This window comes from Pseudophryne corroboree, unplaced genomic scaffold (genome assembly GCF_028390025.1).
Source record: "Pseudophryne corroboree isolate aPseCor3 unplaced genomic scaffold, aPseCor3.hap2 scaffold_806, whole genome shotgun sequence".
Lineage (NCBI taxonomy): Eukaryota > Metazoa > Chordata > Amphibia > Anura > Myobatrachidae > Pseudophryne > Pseudophryne corroboree.
Window position 1 is genome coordinate 174,847 of NW_026970385.1, and position 16,649 is coordinate 191,495.

The 16,649-nt window shown below is 40.5% G+C and overlaps 4 non-coding genes across 4 annotated transcripts; all 4 read left to right on the forward strand.

The window, feature by feature from the left end:
• Positions 1–10,509: 10,509 nt before the first annotated feature.
• On the forward strand, positions 10,510–10,673 carry LOC135041991 (U1 spliceosomal RNA). Its single transcript, XR_010235331.1, has one exon. It is a non-coding gene; the product is annotated as a U1 spliceosomal RNA (small nuclear RNA).
• Positions 10,674–10,825: 152 nt separating this feature from the next.
• LOC135041949 (U1 spliceosomal RNA) lies at positions 10,826–10,988 on the forward strand. The gene has a single exon (XR_010235293.1). It is a non-coding gene; the product is annotated as a U1 spliceosomal RNA (small nuclear RNA).
• Positions 10,989–11,662: 674 nt separating this feature from the next.
• On the forward strand, positions 11,663–11,826 carry LOC135041971 (U1 spliceosomal RNA). Its single transcript, XR_010235313.1, has one exon. It is a non-coding gene; the product is annotated as a U1 spliceosomal RNA (small nuclear RNA).
• Positions 11,827–11,976: 150 nt separating this feature from the next.
• LOC135041986 (U1 spliceosomal RNA) lies at positions 11,977–12,140 on the forward strand. Its single transcript, XR_010235326.1, has one exon. It is a non-coding gene; the product is annotated as a U1 spliceosomal RNA (small nuclear RNA).
• Positions 12,141–16,649: the final 4,509 nt, after the last annotated feature.

Sequence of the window (16,649 nt, forward strand, 5' to 3'; positions counted from 1 at the left end):
TCCCTACAAAGGTGTTAATCAGATACTTGGCTTTGTGGACACTTTTCAGAGAACAAATTAGTTAGCATAAAAATAAAGCCAGAAAATGAAGAGCTGTTTAATCACTCAATTGGATTTTTCTGCAAGCGTATTTCTTTTTCTCTGCAACCCACTGCTAAGTTGTGCTTCCTAGCTGTTCTTTTATAAAATCACTTAATCAAATCTAACTCTGATTACATCAGAGAAGGCCAGGTACCCTACACCATAAGAGGGGGTTTGAAATTTTGACTTGTCTACTTAAAGATCACCAAAATCTGATGACAAGGTCAATAACATCCCTGGGTGGGATTGAACCACCAACCCTTTGGTTAATAACCAAACACACTAACCGATTGCACCACCGAGACACTTTGCAAAAGTACATACTGACAAAGGTTAATAAGCATTCATCTAGAACGTTTCCTAGAAAACTTTAAAAAGTCAATAATCTGGAGAGTTTTTGTAAGATGTTTCTTCCATCAACCAATGAAGAAACGCATTGGTACTTTCCCATGATGAGTGAGTGCTTCAGGATCTCTTGCACTTACATGTGCAGCAGAGTACTGCAATGGAAGCATGCTGGGCCCCTTAACCCAGAGGTAGGCAGATTGAAACTATCCTCTGCTATATGCATTTTTTTTTTGTTAATTAAAGTAATCCAAAACTGGGATTGATATTTTTGCTCTTTTATTTTTACTTAAAGTACAATAACTTTTACCATTTTAATTTGTTTTAATAGTATATTGACAGTATTGTTTTCTTTCAAAAATCCACTTAATTTTCTTTACCCTATTATTAAAATGGTAATTGACAAAAACAAACTACATTGTCACCAGAAGAGCAATACAAAATGTACAAGTGATATATTAAAATCATCTTTCCAGCTTGAATTTCAATGATGCATTGGGGCAACGATTTTGTGAGAAACATCTTCACCCTTAAATAAAGATTTTCTTAATTCCTTACCTGTGTGCTAATTAGATATCACCTTGTTTTCACATTAAACAGACGTCCACATGAGAAAGCAGCAAGGATGCAGTGGCGTTAATGTTTCCTGGTGTCAACCTGTATTATTTCAGTAGATATTGAAATGAGGATGCATCTTGCTGCCTTTCCAATGAAGCAAGTTTAATTTAGTAATAGGTGAAAAACCATCCCTACAAAGATGTTAATCAGATACTTGGCTTTGTGGACACTTTTCAGAGAACAAATTTGTTAGCATAAAAATAAAGCCAGAAAATGAAGAGCTGTTTAATCACTCAATTTGATTTTTTTGCCAGCATATTTCTTTTTCTCTGCAAACCACTGCTAAATTGTGCTTCCTAGCTGTTTTTATAAAATCACTGAATCAAATCTAACTCTGATTACATCAGAGAAGGCCAGGTACCCTACACCATAACAGGGGTTTTTGAAATTTTGACTTGTCTACTTAAAGATCACCAAAATCTGATAACAAGGTCAATTACATCCCTGGGTGGGATTGAACCACCAACCTTTTGGTTAATAGCTGTACACACTAACTGATTGCGCCACAGCGACACTTTGCAAAAGTACATACTGACAAAGGCTAATAAGCATTCATCTAGAACGTTTCCTAGAAAAACTTTAAATAGTCAATAATCTGGAGAGTTTTTGTAAGATGTTTCTTCCATCAACCAATGAAGAAACACATTGGTACTTTCCCATGATGAGTGAGTGCTTCAGGATCTCTTGCAATTACATGTGCAGCAGAGTACTGTAATGGAAGCATGCTGGGTCCATAGCCCAGAGGTAGGCAGATTGAAACTATCCTCTGCTATATGCGTTTTTTTTTTGTTAATTAAAGTAATCCAAAACTGGGATTGATATTTTTGCTCTTTTATTTTTACTTAAAGTACAATAACTTTTACCATTTTCATTTGTTTTAATAGTATATTGACAGTATTGTTTTCTTTCAAAAATCCACTTAATTTTCTTTACCCAATTATTAAAATGGTAATTGACAAAAACAAACTACATTGTCACCAGAAGAGCAATACAAAATGTACAAGTGATATATAAAAATCATCTTTCCAGCTTGAATTTCAATGATGCATTGGGGCAACGATTTTGTGAGAAACATCTTCACCCTTAAATAAAGATTTTCTTAATTCCTTACCTGTGTGCTAATTAGATATCACCTTGTTTTCACATTAAACAGACTTCCACATGAGAAAGCACAAAGGATGCAGTGGCGTTAATGTTTCCTGGTGTCAACCTGTATTATTTCAGTAGATATTGAAATGAGGATGCATCTTGCTGCCTTTCCAATGAAGCAAGTTTAATTTAGTAATAGGTTAAAAACCATCCCTACAAATGTGTTAATCAGAAACTTGGCTTTGTGGACACTTTTCAGAGAACAAATTTGTTAGCATAAAAATAAAGCCAGAAAATGAAAAGCTGTTTAATCACTCAATTGGATTTTTTTGCCAGCATATTTCTTTTTCTCTGCAACCCACTGCTAAATTGTGCTTCCTAGCTGTTTTTATAAAATCACTGAATCAAATCTAACTCTGATTACATCAGAGAAGGCCAGGTACCCTACACCATAAGAGGGGGTTTGAAATTTTCACTTGTCTACATAAAGATCACCAAAATCTGATAACAAGGTCAATTACGTCCCTGGGTGGGATTGAACCACCAACCTTTTGGTTAATAGCCTTACACAGTAACTGATTGCACCACAGCAACACTTTGTAAAAGTCCATACTGACAAAGGCTAATAAGCATTCATCTAGAACGATTCCTAGAAACATTTTAAAAAGTCAATAATGTGGAGAGTTTTTGTAAGATGTTTCTTCCATCAACCAATGAAGAAACACATTGGTACTTTCCCATGATGAGTGAGTGCTTCAGGATCTCTTGCACTTACATGTGCAGCAGAGTACTGTAATGGAAGCATGCTGGGTCCATAACCCAGAGGTAGGCAGATTGAAACTATCCTTTGCTATATGCATTTTTTTTTTGTTCATTAAAGTAATCCAAAACTGGGATTGATATTTTAGCTTTTATTTTTACTTAAAGTACAATAACTTTTACCATTTTAATTTGTTTTAGTGCAAATGGCATATCAGCAGTCAGCACTAACTGGTGACATGCCATTTGTACAAGTAAGCCATGTGTGAATAATATATAAACATGCTTTATTAAATAACACCTCAAACTATCATACCCAGGATTCAAACCTATAACCTGTTGAATTCTAATCAAACACCCTACCCATGGAGCTACTTGATCCTGCATCTTTTCTAACCTCCAAAAACAGATTCAGTTGCATTTTCCAGCGTGTTTTGTTTGCGCCTTTGCAAATGTCTTACATCGACAAACTTATTTAGTACTATTTTGCAAATAGGGTTACATTGTCGCAACATTGTGTTCCCTAATTGCTTGATTTTTTAAATGCAACAATTGATAAAGACACCTGATAATTGCTCTGTGGAGTCTTATTTTGTGTTTTGTGTTTAGTCTTTAGATCTGAATTTGAATGTACTTGTGAACTAACTTAATTTCCTACTTCTAAATTCATTCCTAAATTCACTACTTACATGAATCCTGTAGTTGGGCATTTTGGGACTTCGATTGTGGGCATTGTTTTGTGTCCAGACCAGCAGCAGGTGGTGTGCATTTGCTGGAAAGGCATCGAAGACCTCCGATATGCTGCATCTCCTGATGTGTGTCTCCCTCAAGTGGCTGTCAGCAAATGCCTGCTAGACACCCCATTCCAAGCTGATTGTGACATCATGGAACATGCATCATAGAACAGGCATGCTAAAACATGGGTCTTCAACCTGCGACCCTCCAGCTGCTGTGGAACTACACATCCCAGCATGCCCTGCCTCAGTTTTAGCATACCTTAATAGCAAAACTGTGGCAGGGCATGCTGGGATGTGTAGTTTCACAGCAGCTGGAGGGCCACAGGATGAAGACCCATGTGCTAGAGCCAAGCCGCAGGTACATTGAATGCTAGCAAGCTGAATATTTAAATCCTTTTTGTTCCGCAGCATTCCAATGCGGAAGATTCCATGGAACCAGAGATCCTTCCATTGAGAAGGACATGCTGCCTGGATGACTACACTGTGCAAATTAAATCACGGAGCCAGTTGGCTTGTGGGTGGCTCTGGTGACTGGGTGGTTGGGTGGGTGGTGTGTCGGAAGTGGAGCGCATGCAAATGATTGTGTATCATCCAGCTAGTGAGAGAGAAAACTCATGCAGGAGTGTTCCTGCTTGTCAGTGGGTTATGCACCTTGCCAGACGTTAAATCTACATAGAGCAGCTGGAGGGGACAAGAGCAGGTTTGCAAAATATAGATAGAAGAGCATATATGCTGGCGCATTCTCCATGATTGTGTCAGCTTATGTTTTGGTGCACTGCACTTTCCTCCACTAAGTTTTAGCCATTTTTGTTAAGCTCAAGTGTAGTTGCTTCTCGGCCTTTTGGCTGTGATCTTGTATCGTGGTTGAAGGGTCTGCTGGAGGGAGGGATTGTTTTCTTCATTGGCGAAAGACCAAAGATATTCCAGGATGGAAGGCATGGGAACACTATCTGTTTTTCAGTTGTGGAAGAGCACAGAGGTCGGATTGGACTACATTCTATAGTAAAGGATATCTTTCTATTTATTGACCCTCCCCTTATATGTGTCTGTGTTACAATAAAGCTTCGGTTTTGTGAATCCCTCACCCTCTTACACTCCACACCCATAGCCTTATTAACTGTTGTATTATTGTATACTTTAAATGTATAGTGCAGTTCATGATTTATAGTGTAGACTGGCCTGTGCTGTAGTTCTTGAACTGTACTATACCGTCAGCATTTGTATTGTGTTTTGGCTGTGCTGCAACACTGTATTTATGTGTGCAATGTTTATGTATGTTTTTTTTTTATGTCAATAAAGACTGCTTTTCAAGCCAATATCTGAAAACAATCAATGTTTATCTTTGATGGCAATAAAAGTGGTATGATATTTGATGCTTTTGAAATCCAATATCTGATATGTCCCCTATCTGGGAACCATATATTAAATGGCTTTTCAGAAAAGGGAGATGGGAGAAGAGCTTTCATTACTTGTAGGACCGATGCACATAAAGAAGCAAAAAAACATACATAAACATTACACACATAAGTACCGCGTTGCGGCACAGCCAAAACACAATAGAAATGCTGATGGTATAGTACAGTTCAAGAACTACAGCACAGGCCAGCCTACACTATAAATCATGAACTGCACTATACATTTAAACTGTACAATAATACAACAGTTAATAAGGCTATGGGTGTGGAGTGTAAGAGGGTGAGGGAATCACAAGCCCGAAGCTTTATTGAAAGACTGACACATATAAGGGGAGGTTTAATAAATAGAAAGACATCCTTTACTATAGAATGTAGTCCAATCCGACCTCTGTGCTCTTCCACAACTGAAAAACAGATAGTGTTCCCAAGCCTTCCATCCTGGAATATCTTTGGTCTTTCGCCAATGAAGAAAGCAATCCCTCCCTCCAGCAGACCCTTCAACCACAATACAAGATCACAGCCAAAAGGCCGAGAAGCAACTACACTTGAGCTTAACAAAAATGGCTAAAACTTAGTGGAGGAAAGTGCAGTGCACCAAAACATAAGCTGACACAATCATGGAGAATGCGCCAGCATATATGCTCTTCTATCTATATTTTGCAAACATGCTCTTGTCCCCTCCAGCTGCTCTATGTAGATTTAACGTCTGGCAAGGTGCATAACCCACTGACAAGCAGGCACACTCCTGCATGAGTTTTCACTCTCACTAGCTGGATGATACACAATCATTTGCATGTGCTCCACCTCCGACACACCACCCACCCAACCACCCAGTCACCAGAGCCACCCACAAACCAACTGGCTCCGTGATTTAATTTGCACAGTGTAGTCATCCAGGCAGCATGTCCTTCTCAATGGAAGGATCTCTGGTTCCATGGAATCTTCCGCATTGGAATGCTGCGGAACAAAAAGGATTTAAATATTCAGCTTGCTAGCATTCAATGTACCTGCGGCTTGGCTCTAGCACATGGGTCTTCATCCTGTGGCCCTCCAGCTGCTGTGAAACTACACATCCCAGCACGCCCTGCCACAGTTTTGCTATAAGGTATGCTAAAACTGAGGCAGGGCATGCTGGGATGTGTAGTTCCACAGCAGCTGGAGGGTCGCAGGTTGAAGACCCATGTTTTAGCATGCCTGTTCTATGATGCATGTTCCGTGATGTCACAATCAGCTTGGAATGGGGTGTCTAGCAGGCATTTGCTGACAGCCACTTGAGGGAGACACACATCAGGAGATGCAGCATATCGGAGGTCTTCGATGCCTTTCCAGCAAATGCACACCACCTGCTGCTGGTCTGGACACAAAACAATGCCCACAATCGAAGTCCCAAAATGCCCAACTACAGGATTCATGTAAGTAGTGAATTTAGGAATGAATTTAGAAGTAGGAAATTAAGTTAGTTCACAAGTACATTCAAATTCAGATCTAAAGTCTAGGTAGGCCTCACGTCCTGGCAGCCGCCAGCATTTAAAAATGCCTTGATTAGAGGTACGGAATTAAATGTAGATAAGAAGTAGACACAAAATAAGACTCCGCAGAGCAGTTATCAGGTGTTTTTATCAATTGTTGCATTTAAAAAATCAAGCAATTAGGGAACACAATGTTGCAACAATGTAACCCTATTTGCAAAATAGTACTAAATAAGTTTGTCGATGTAAGACATTTGCAAAGGCGCATCCAAAACACGCTGGAAAATGCAACTGAATCTGTTTTTGGAGGCTAGAATAGGAAATGTGCATCGGTCCTACAAGTACTGAAAGCTCTTCTCCCATCTCCCTTTTCTGAAAAGCCATTTAATATATGGTTCCCAGATAGGGGACATATCAGATATTGCCTTTCAAAAGCAGCAAATATCATACCACTTCTATTGCCATCAAAGATAAACATTGATTGTTTTCAGATATTGGATTGAAAAAGCAGTCTTTATTGACATAAAGAAGCAAAAAAACATACATAAACATTACACACATAAGTACTGTGTTGCAGCACAGCCAAAACACAATACAAATGCTGTCGGTATAGTACAGTTCAAGAACTACAGTACAGGTCAGCCTACACTATAAATCATGAACTGCACTATACATTTAAACAATACAATAGTTAATAAGGCTATGGGTGTGGAGTGTAAGAGGGTGACGGAATCACAAGCCCAAAGCTTTATTGAAAGACAGACACATATAAAGGGAGGATTAATAAATACAAAGATACCCTTTACTATAGAATGTAGTCCAATCCGGTCTTTCAACTCTTCCACAACTGAAAAACGGATAGTGTTCCCAAGCCTTCCATCCTGGAATATCTTCAGTCTCTCGCCAATGAAGAAAACAATCCCTCCAGCAGACTCTTCAACCACAATACAATATCACAGCCAAAAGAGCGAGAAGCAACTACACTTGCGTTTAAACAAAATGGCTAAAACTTAGTGGAGGAAAGTGCAGTGCACCAAAACATAAGCTGACACAATCATGGAGAATGCGCCAGCATATATGCTCTTCTGTCTATATTTTCCAAACCTGCTCTTGTCCCCTCCAGTTGCTCCATGTAGATTTGACGTCTGGCAAGGTGCATAACTCACTGACAAGCAGGCACACTCCTACATGAGTTTTCTCTCTCACTAGCTGGATGATACACATTCATTTGCATGTGCTCCACCTCCGACACACCGCCCACCCAACCACCCAGTCACCAGAGCCACCCACAAGCCAACTGGCTCCGTGATTTAATTTGCACAGTGCAGTCATCCAGGCAGCATGTCCTTCTCAATGGAATAATCTCTGGTTCCATGGAATCTTCCGCATTGGAATGCTGCGGAACAAAAAGGATTTAAACATTCAGCTTGCTAGCATTCAATGTACCTGCGGTTTGGTTCTAGCACATGGGTCTTCATCCTGTGGCCCTCCAGCTGCTGTGAAACTACACATCCCAGCATGCCCTGCCACAGTTTTGCTTTTAAGGTATGCTAAAACTGAGGCAGGGCATGCTGGGATATGTAGTTCCACAGCAGCTGGAGGGTCGCAGGTTGAAGACCCATGTTCTAGCATGCCTGTTCTATGATGCATGTTCCGTGATGTCACAATCAGCTTGGAATGGGGTGTCTAGCATGCATTTGCTGACAGCCACTTGAGGCAGACACACATCAGGAGATGCAGCATATCGGAGGTCTTCGATGCCTTTCCAGCAAATGCACACCACCAGCTGCTGGTCTGGACACAAAACAATGCCCACAATTGAAGGCTCAAAATGCCCAACTACAGGATTAATGTAAGTAGTGAATTTAGGAATGAATTTAGAAGTAGGAAATTAAGTTAGTTCACAAGTACATTCAAATTCAGATCTAAAGACTAGGTAGGCCTCACGTCCTGGCAGCACCCAGCATTTAAAAATGCCTTGATTATAGGTAGGGAATTAAATGTAGATAAGAAGTAGACACAAAAGAAGACTCCACAGAGCAATTATCAGGTGTCTTTATCAATTTTTGCATTTAAAAAATCAAGCAATTAGGGAACACAATGTTGCGACAATGTAACCCTATTTGCAAAATAGTACTAAATAAGTTTGTCGATGTAAGACATTTGCAAAGGCGCAAACAAAACACGCTGGAAAATGCAACTGAATCTGTTTTTGGAGGTTAGAATAGATGCAGGATCAAGTAGCTCAATGGGTAGGGTGTTTGATTAGAATTTAACAGGTTTTAGGTTTGAATCCTGGGTATGATAGTTTGAGGTGTTATTTAATAAAGTATGTTTATATATTAGTCACACATGGCTTACTTGTACAAATGGCATGTCACCAGTTAGTGCTGACTGCTGATATGCCATTTACACAAACATGCCATGTGTGACTGTATATGCATTTAAGGAGGGCACCCCTGCAATACCACAAACCATTGAGTGTCAAGTATACTAGATATATCTTCATATCTCATGTGCTTTCTCTGAGACCAATCTTGTTATGCCCCTTCCCCACAAGGCATGCGCCTTTTGTCCATATTGCAAAAATGGGGGGGAGGGCATATAATTCTCTGTCACAGGGCACCAAAAAGTCTAGTTATGGCTCTGGTATGCATTATGTAATCTGGCAGACCATCTCTCCAACACTGGCTGGTTGGAATAGAAATCCGGTTATCTATGTGAGCAAATGACCATCAACGATTTACTCTCAAACACTAAAAAATGGACAAAAATGGTCCCCTAAACAAATTGGTTAAATTTTGGGTTTAACCAATTTGTGTAATGACCATTTTTGACCACTTTTCTAGTGTTTGGGAGCAAATGGTTAATTGACATTTGCTCCTATACATTACCAGATTTTCATTCCAACCATCCAGACTGGATAGATAGCCTGACAGATAATTGTGTAGTGTACGCCCAGGATAACTGTTAGTCATGCTTTATTTTATGGCGGCACATAAATGGGTGGACAGATCCAGGGCAAGCACTGCCCACTCATGCATAGTTGTCAACTGATGTGAAGTTCCAGGGGGCAATCTCAGTTATAAAGGGAAGTATCTGGAAATTGTCCCTAGTTAAAAAAAAAAAATTTGATCAACTCCATTTATTTAGTATGATATCCCAGGTGATAGGATGCCGGCAGTCAAAACAACATACTTTATTAAATAACACATCTCAAACTACCATACCCAGGATTCAAACCTATAACCTGTTGAATTCTAATCAAACACCCTACCTATTGAGCTATTTGATCCTGCATAAAAATTGTGAACATTATATGAAGCTATTGGTACTTTGCAAAAAAAAAGAATCAGCATTACAACGCAGCAGATCCATGCAGTTTGCAGCCACACACTACATGTATCTGCTCAGCCACAATGCTGATTATTTCTTCACAAAGTACAAGGTGAGCTCCAAACAGAATTCTCTAGCTTAGAATTATACCTTTCTTTGCCAAACCTAGAAGTCGGGCCCCCCACCCTGGGATCCCCCAGAGGGAGGCCTGCACCGTCATGCGGCAGGCTTGTCCGTTTTGGAAGCAGGCTGATGGGCAGCCCAGGATTGCTTCAGTCTGGGCTTGGCAGGTCTGGAAACATGAGCTTGCTTTGGGTATGCCTGACCTTGGGTACGCTTTACCTGGAGGATGAAAGGGCCAAGAAAAGTACTTTTAGCCTTCTGCGTGGTAGGAGTCATACTAGGTAGGCAAGCTGTTTTAGCAGTAGCCAGATCAGCTACAATCTTATTGAGGTCTTCTCCAAAAGGAGATTCAACTGAGGCAGCACAAGGGAACTCTCATCTGGGGACAACAACTGCAGGGAGAACACATATTTTCAGATGAACATGGTAGGGCAGAAGGCTGCCTAATACTGAAGCACCCCCAAACAACAAATCAAATGCAACTTACTTGACAGAGATGTGCCTGAGCAACGGCCCTCCCCAGCCCTATCCCAAATCATACTTATTTTGCATAGGAGATACCATGGTCATGAAGATTGTTCTCCCAGGGTTAGGTTCATTCATTGCATTCTGGGTATGCTGACCCCTGTGATTTCCCCAAATGTGGGAAACTCGACTGCATTATTTGTGGTAGTGGGGGACTGTATTTGTGCTTTCCTCTGGTCAGCTCTGGTAAAATTCAGATTTCTTTGTCTCAGATCTTCCTCTAGCCTTGTTCTTCTTTCGAGAGTTCCCTTGTGCTGCCTCAGTTGGATCTCCTTCACTTGACAGGGGGGTGCCCGAGCAGCGACCCTCCCCAGCTCTAGCCCAACTCCTACTTACCTGCCAGGTGAGATACTATGATCATGAAGTTGCTTCTCCCAGGGCAAGGCTCACCCATTGCACTCTGGGTGTGCTGCCCCTGCGATTTCCCCAAATGTGGGAAACTTGACTGCATAATTTGAGTTTTCCCTGGTCGGCTCTCATGTAATTCAGATCTCTTTGTCTCAGGTCTCTCTCCAGCCTAGTTTGCTGTCTGGTTCCACTTCTTTTTTCTTGAGCCCCTCCCTTCTATACCCTTGTGCACTATCCTGACTTCTCCTCCCGTCTGCTTACTTTGTGCCTCCCAATGCACAATGCAAACTACGGGTAGTGCTGCAGGGCCCACACCCTTTTACTTGCTTTACAGAGCAGCTCTGGAGCTGTTACAGTGCCCAGCTGCTGCAAGAAATCAGCTTGAATGCTTCAGGGGCTGGGGAATGGCCAACATGAGCCCCACACCGAAGGAGGGTGGGGGTGCTTAATGCCAACTAGGGGTCATCCAAGCACCACAAAAGGCCTCCATGCCCTGCACGCTCCTTTTCTCTTTTCATATGCAGACAAGGGTTGAAGCCACCTTTGACCCACTGCTTGGATGACATCACCATATTCAAATCCATCTGCTGCAGGCCATCCCCCAGGAATGCTTGCACTAGTTGTTGCATTTGGTTTGTTGTTTGGGGGTGCTTCAGTATTAGGCAGCCTTCTGCCACCCCATGTTCATCTGAAAATATGTGTTCTCCCTGCAGTTGTTGTCCCCAGATGAGAGTTCCCTTGTGCTGCCTCAGTTGAATCTCCTTTACTTGACAGAGATGTGCCTGAGCAGCGGCCCTCCCCAGCCCTATCCCAAATCATACTTATTTTGCATAGGAGATACTATTGTCATGAAGATTGTTTTCCCAGGGTGAGGTTCATTCATTGCATTCTGGGTATGCTGACCCCTGTGATTTCCCCAAATGTGGGAAACTCGACTGCATTATTTGTGGTAGTGGTGGACTGTGTTTGTGCTTTCCTCTGGTCAGCTATGGTAAAGTCAGATTTCTTTGTCTCAGATCTTCCTCTAGCCTTGTTCTTCTTTTGAGAGTTCCCTTGTGCTGCCTCAGTTGGATCTCCTTCACTTGAAAGGTAGTGCCCGAGCAGCGACCCTCCCCAGCTCTAGCCCAACTCCTACTAACCTGCCAGGTGAGATACTATGATCATGAAGGTGCTTCTCCCAGGGCAAGGCTCACCCATTGCACTCTGGGTGTGCTGCCCCTTGCGATTTCCCCAAATGTGGGAAACTTGACTGCATAATTTGTGTTTCCCCTGGACGGCTCTCGTATAATTCAGATCTCTTTGTCTCAGGTCTCTCTCCAGCCTAGTATGCTGTCTGTTTCCACTTCTCTTTTCTTGAGCCCCTCCCTTCTATAACCTTGTGCACTATCCTGACTTCTCCTCCCGTCTGCTTACTTTGTGCCTTCCAATGCACAATGCAAACTACAGGTAGTGCTGCAGGGCCCACACCCTTTTACTTGCCTTACAGAGCAGCTCTGGAGCTGTTACAGTACCCAGCTGCTGCAAGAAATCAGCTTGAATGCTTCAGGGGCTGGGGCATGGCCAACATGAGCCCCACACCGAAGGAGGGTGGGGGTGTTTAATGCGAACTAGGGGTCATCCAAGCGTCGCAAAAGGCCGCCATGCCCTGCATATCCCTTTTCTCTTTTCATAAGCAGACGAGGGTTGAAGCCAACTTTGACCCACTGCTTGGATGACATCACTTGCTGCCTTTCCAATGAAGCAAGTTTAATTTAGTAATAGGTGAAAAACCATCCCTACAAAGGTGTTAATCAGATACTTGGCTTTGTGGACACTTTTCAGAGAACAAATTAGTTAGCATAAAAATAAAGCCAGAAAATGAAGAGCTGTTTAATCACTCAATTGGATTTTTCTGCAAGCGTATTTCTTTTTCTCTGCAACCCACTGCTAAGTTGTGCTTCCTAGCTGTTCTTTTATAAAATCACTTAATCAAATCTAACTCTGATTACATCAGAGAAGGCCAGGTACCCTACACCATAAGAGGGGGTTTGAAATTTTGACTTGTCTACTTAAAGATCACCAAAATCTGATGACAAGGTCAATAACATCCCTGGGTGGGATTGAACCACCAACCCTTTGGTTAATAACCAAACACACTAACCGATTGCACCACCGAGACACTTTGCAAAAGTACATACTGACAAAGGTTAATAAGCATTCATCTAGAACGTTTCCTAGAAAACTTTAAAAAGTCAATAATCTGGAGAGTTTTTGTAAGATGTTTCTTCCATCAACCAATGAAGAAACGCATTGGTACTTTCCCATGATGAGTGAGTGCTTCAGGATCTCTTGCACTTACATGTGCAGCAGAGTACTGCAATGGAAGCATGCTGGGCCCCTTAACCCAGAGGTAGGCAGATTGAAACTATCCTCTGCTATATGCATTTTTTTTTTGTTAATTAAAGTAATCCAAAACTGGGATTGATATTTTTGCTCTTTTATTTTTACTTAAAGTACAATAACTTTTACCATTTTAATTTGTTTTAATAGTATATTGACAGTATTGTTTTCTTTCAAAAATCCACTTAATTTTCTTTACCCTATTATTAAAATGGTAATTGACAAAAACAAACTACATTGTCACCAGAAGAGCAATACAAAATGTACAAGTGATATATTAAAATCATCTTTCCAGCTTGAATTTCAATGATGCATTGGGGCAACGATTTTGTGAGAAACATCTTCACCCTTAAATAAAGATTTTCTTAATTCCTTACCTGTGTGCTAATTAGATATCACCTTGTTTTCACATTAAACAGACGTCCACATGAGAAAGCAGCAAGGATGCAGTGGCGTTAATGTTTCCTGGTGTCAACCTGTATTATTTCAGTAGATATTGAAATGAGGATGCATCTTGCTGCCTTTCCAATGAAGCAAGTTTAATTTAGTAATAGGTGAAAAACCATCCCTACAAAGATGTTAATCAGATACTTGGCTTTGTGGACACTTTTCAGAGAACAAATTTGTTAGCATAAAAATAAAGCCAAAAAATGAAGAGCTGTTTAATCACTCAATTTGATTTTTTTGCCAGCATATTTCTTTTTCTCTGCAAACCACTGCTAAATTGTGCTTCCTAGCTGTTTTTATAAAATCACTGAATCAAATCTAACTCTGATTACATCAGAGAAGGCCAGGTACCCTACACCATAACAGGGGTTTTTGAAATTTTGACTTGTCTACTTAAAGATCACCAAAATCTGATAACAAGGTCAATTACATCCCTGGGTGGGATTGAACCACCAACCTTTTGGTTAATAGCTGTACACACTAACTGATTGCGCCACAGCGACACTTTGCAAAAGTACATACTGACAAAGGCTAATAAGCATTCATCTAGAACGTTTCCTAGAAAAACTTTAAATAGTCAATAATCTGGAGAGTTTTTGTAAGATGTTTCTTCCATCAACCAATGAAGAAACACATTGGTACTTTCCCATGATGAGTGAGTGCTTCAGGATCTCTTGCAATTACATGTGCAGCAGAGTACTGTAATGGAAGCATGCTGGGTCCATAGCCCAGAGGTAGGCAGATTGAAACTATCCTCTGCTATATGCGTTTTTTTTTTGTTAATTAAAGTAATCCAAAACTGGGATTGATATTTTTGCTCTTTTATTTTTACTTAAAGTACAATAACTTTTACCATTTTCATTTGTTTTAATAGTATATTGACAGTATTGTTTTCTTTCAAAAATCCACTTAATTTTCTTTACCCAATTATTAAAATGGTAATTGACAAAAACAAACTACATTGTCACCAGAAGAGCAATACAAAATGTACAAGTGATATATAAAAATCATCTTTCCAGCTTGAATTTCAATGATGCATTGGGGCAACGATTTTGTGAGAAACATCTTCACCCTTAAATAAAGATTTTCTTAATTCCTTACCTGTGTGCTAATTAGATATCACCTTGTTTTCACATTAAACAGACTTCCACATGAGAAAGCACAAAGGATGCAGTGGCGTTAATGTTTCCTGGTGTCAACCTGTATTATTTCAGTAGATATTGAAATGAGGATGCATCTTGCTGCCTTTCCAATGAAGCAAGTTTAATTTAGTAATAGGTTAAAAACCATCCCTACAAATGTGTTAATCAGAAACTTGGCTTTGTGGACACTTTTCAGAGAACAAATTTGTTAGCATAAAAATAAAGCCAGAAAATGAAAAGCTGTTTAATCACTCAATTGGATTTTTTTGCCAGCATATTTCTTTTTCTCTGCAACCCACTGCTAAATTGTGCTTCCTAGCTGTTTTTATAAAATCACTGAATCAAATCTAACTCTGATTACATCAGAGAAGGCCAGGTACCCTACACCATAAGAGGGGGTTTGAAATTTTCACTTGTCTACATAAAGATCACCAAAATCTGATAACAAGGTCAATTACGTCCCTGGGTGGGATTGAACCACCAACCTTTTGGTTAATAGCCTTACACAGTAACTGATTGCGCCACAGCAACACTTTGTAAAAGTCCATACTGACAAAGGCTAATAAGCATTCATCTAGAACGATTCCTAGAAACATTTTAAAAAGTCAATAATGTGGAGAGTTTTTGTAAGATGTTTCTTCCATCAACCAATGAAGAAACACATTGGTACTTTCCCATGATGAGTGAGTGCTTCAGGATCTCTTGCACTTACATGTGCAGCAGAGTACTGTAATGGAAGCATGCTGGGTCCATAACCCAGAGGTAGGCAGATTGAAACTATCCTTTGCTATATGCATTTTTTTTTTGTTCATTAAAGTAATCCAAAACTGGGATTGATATTTTAGCTTTTATTTTTACTTAAAGTACAATAACTTTTACCATTTTAATTTGTTTTAGTGCAAATGGCATATCAGCAGTCAGCACTAACTGGTGACATGCCATTTGTACAAGTAAGCCATGTGTGAATAATATATAAACATGCTTTATTAAATAACACCTCAAACTATCATACCCAGGATTCAAACCTATAACCTGTTGAATTCTAATCAAACACCCTACCCATGGAGCTACTTGATCCTGCATCTTTTCTAACCTCCAAAAACAGATTCAGTTGCATTTTCCAGCGTGTTTTGTTTGCGCCTTTGCAAATGTCTTACATCGACAAACTTATTTAGTACTATTTTGCAAATAGGGTTACATTGTCGCAACATTGTGTTCCCTAATTGCTTGATTTTTTAAATGCAACAATTGATAAAGACACCTGATAATTGCTCTGTGGAGTCTTATTTTGTGTTTTGTGTTTAGTCTTTAGATCTGAATTTGAATGTACTTGTGAACTAACTTAATTTCCTACTTCTAAATTCATTCCTAAATTCACTACTTACATGAATCCTGTAGTTGGGCATTTTGGGACTTCGATTGTGGGCATTGTTTTGTGTCCAGACCAGCAGCAGGTGGTGTGCATTTGCTGGAAAGGCATCGAAGACCTCCGATATGCTGCATCTCCTGATGTGTGTCTCCCTCAAGTGGCTGTCAGCAAATGCCTGCTAGACACCCCATTCCAAGCTGATTGTGACATCATGGAACATGCATCATAGAACAGGCATGCTAAAACATGGGTCTTCAACCTGCGACCCTCCAGCTGCTGTGGAACTACACATCCCAGCATGCCCTGCCTCAGTTTTAGCATACCTTAATAGCAAAACTGTGGCAGGGCATGCTGGGATGTGTAGTTTCACAGCAGCTGGAGGGCCACAGGATGAAGACCCATGTGCTAGAGCCAAGCCGCAGGTACATTGAATGCTAGCAAGCTGAATATTTAAATCCTTTTTGTTC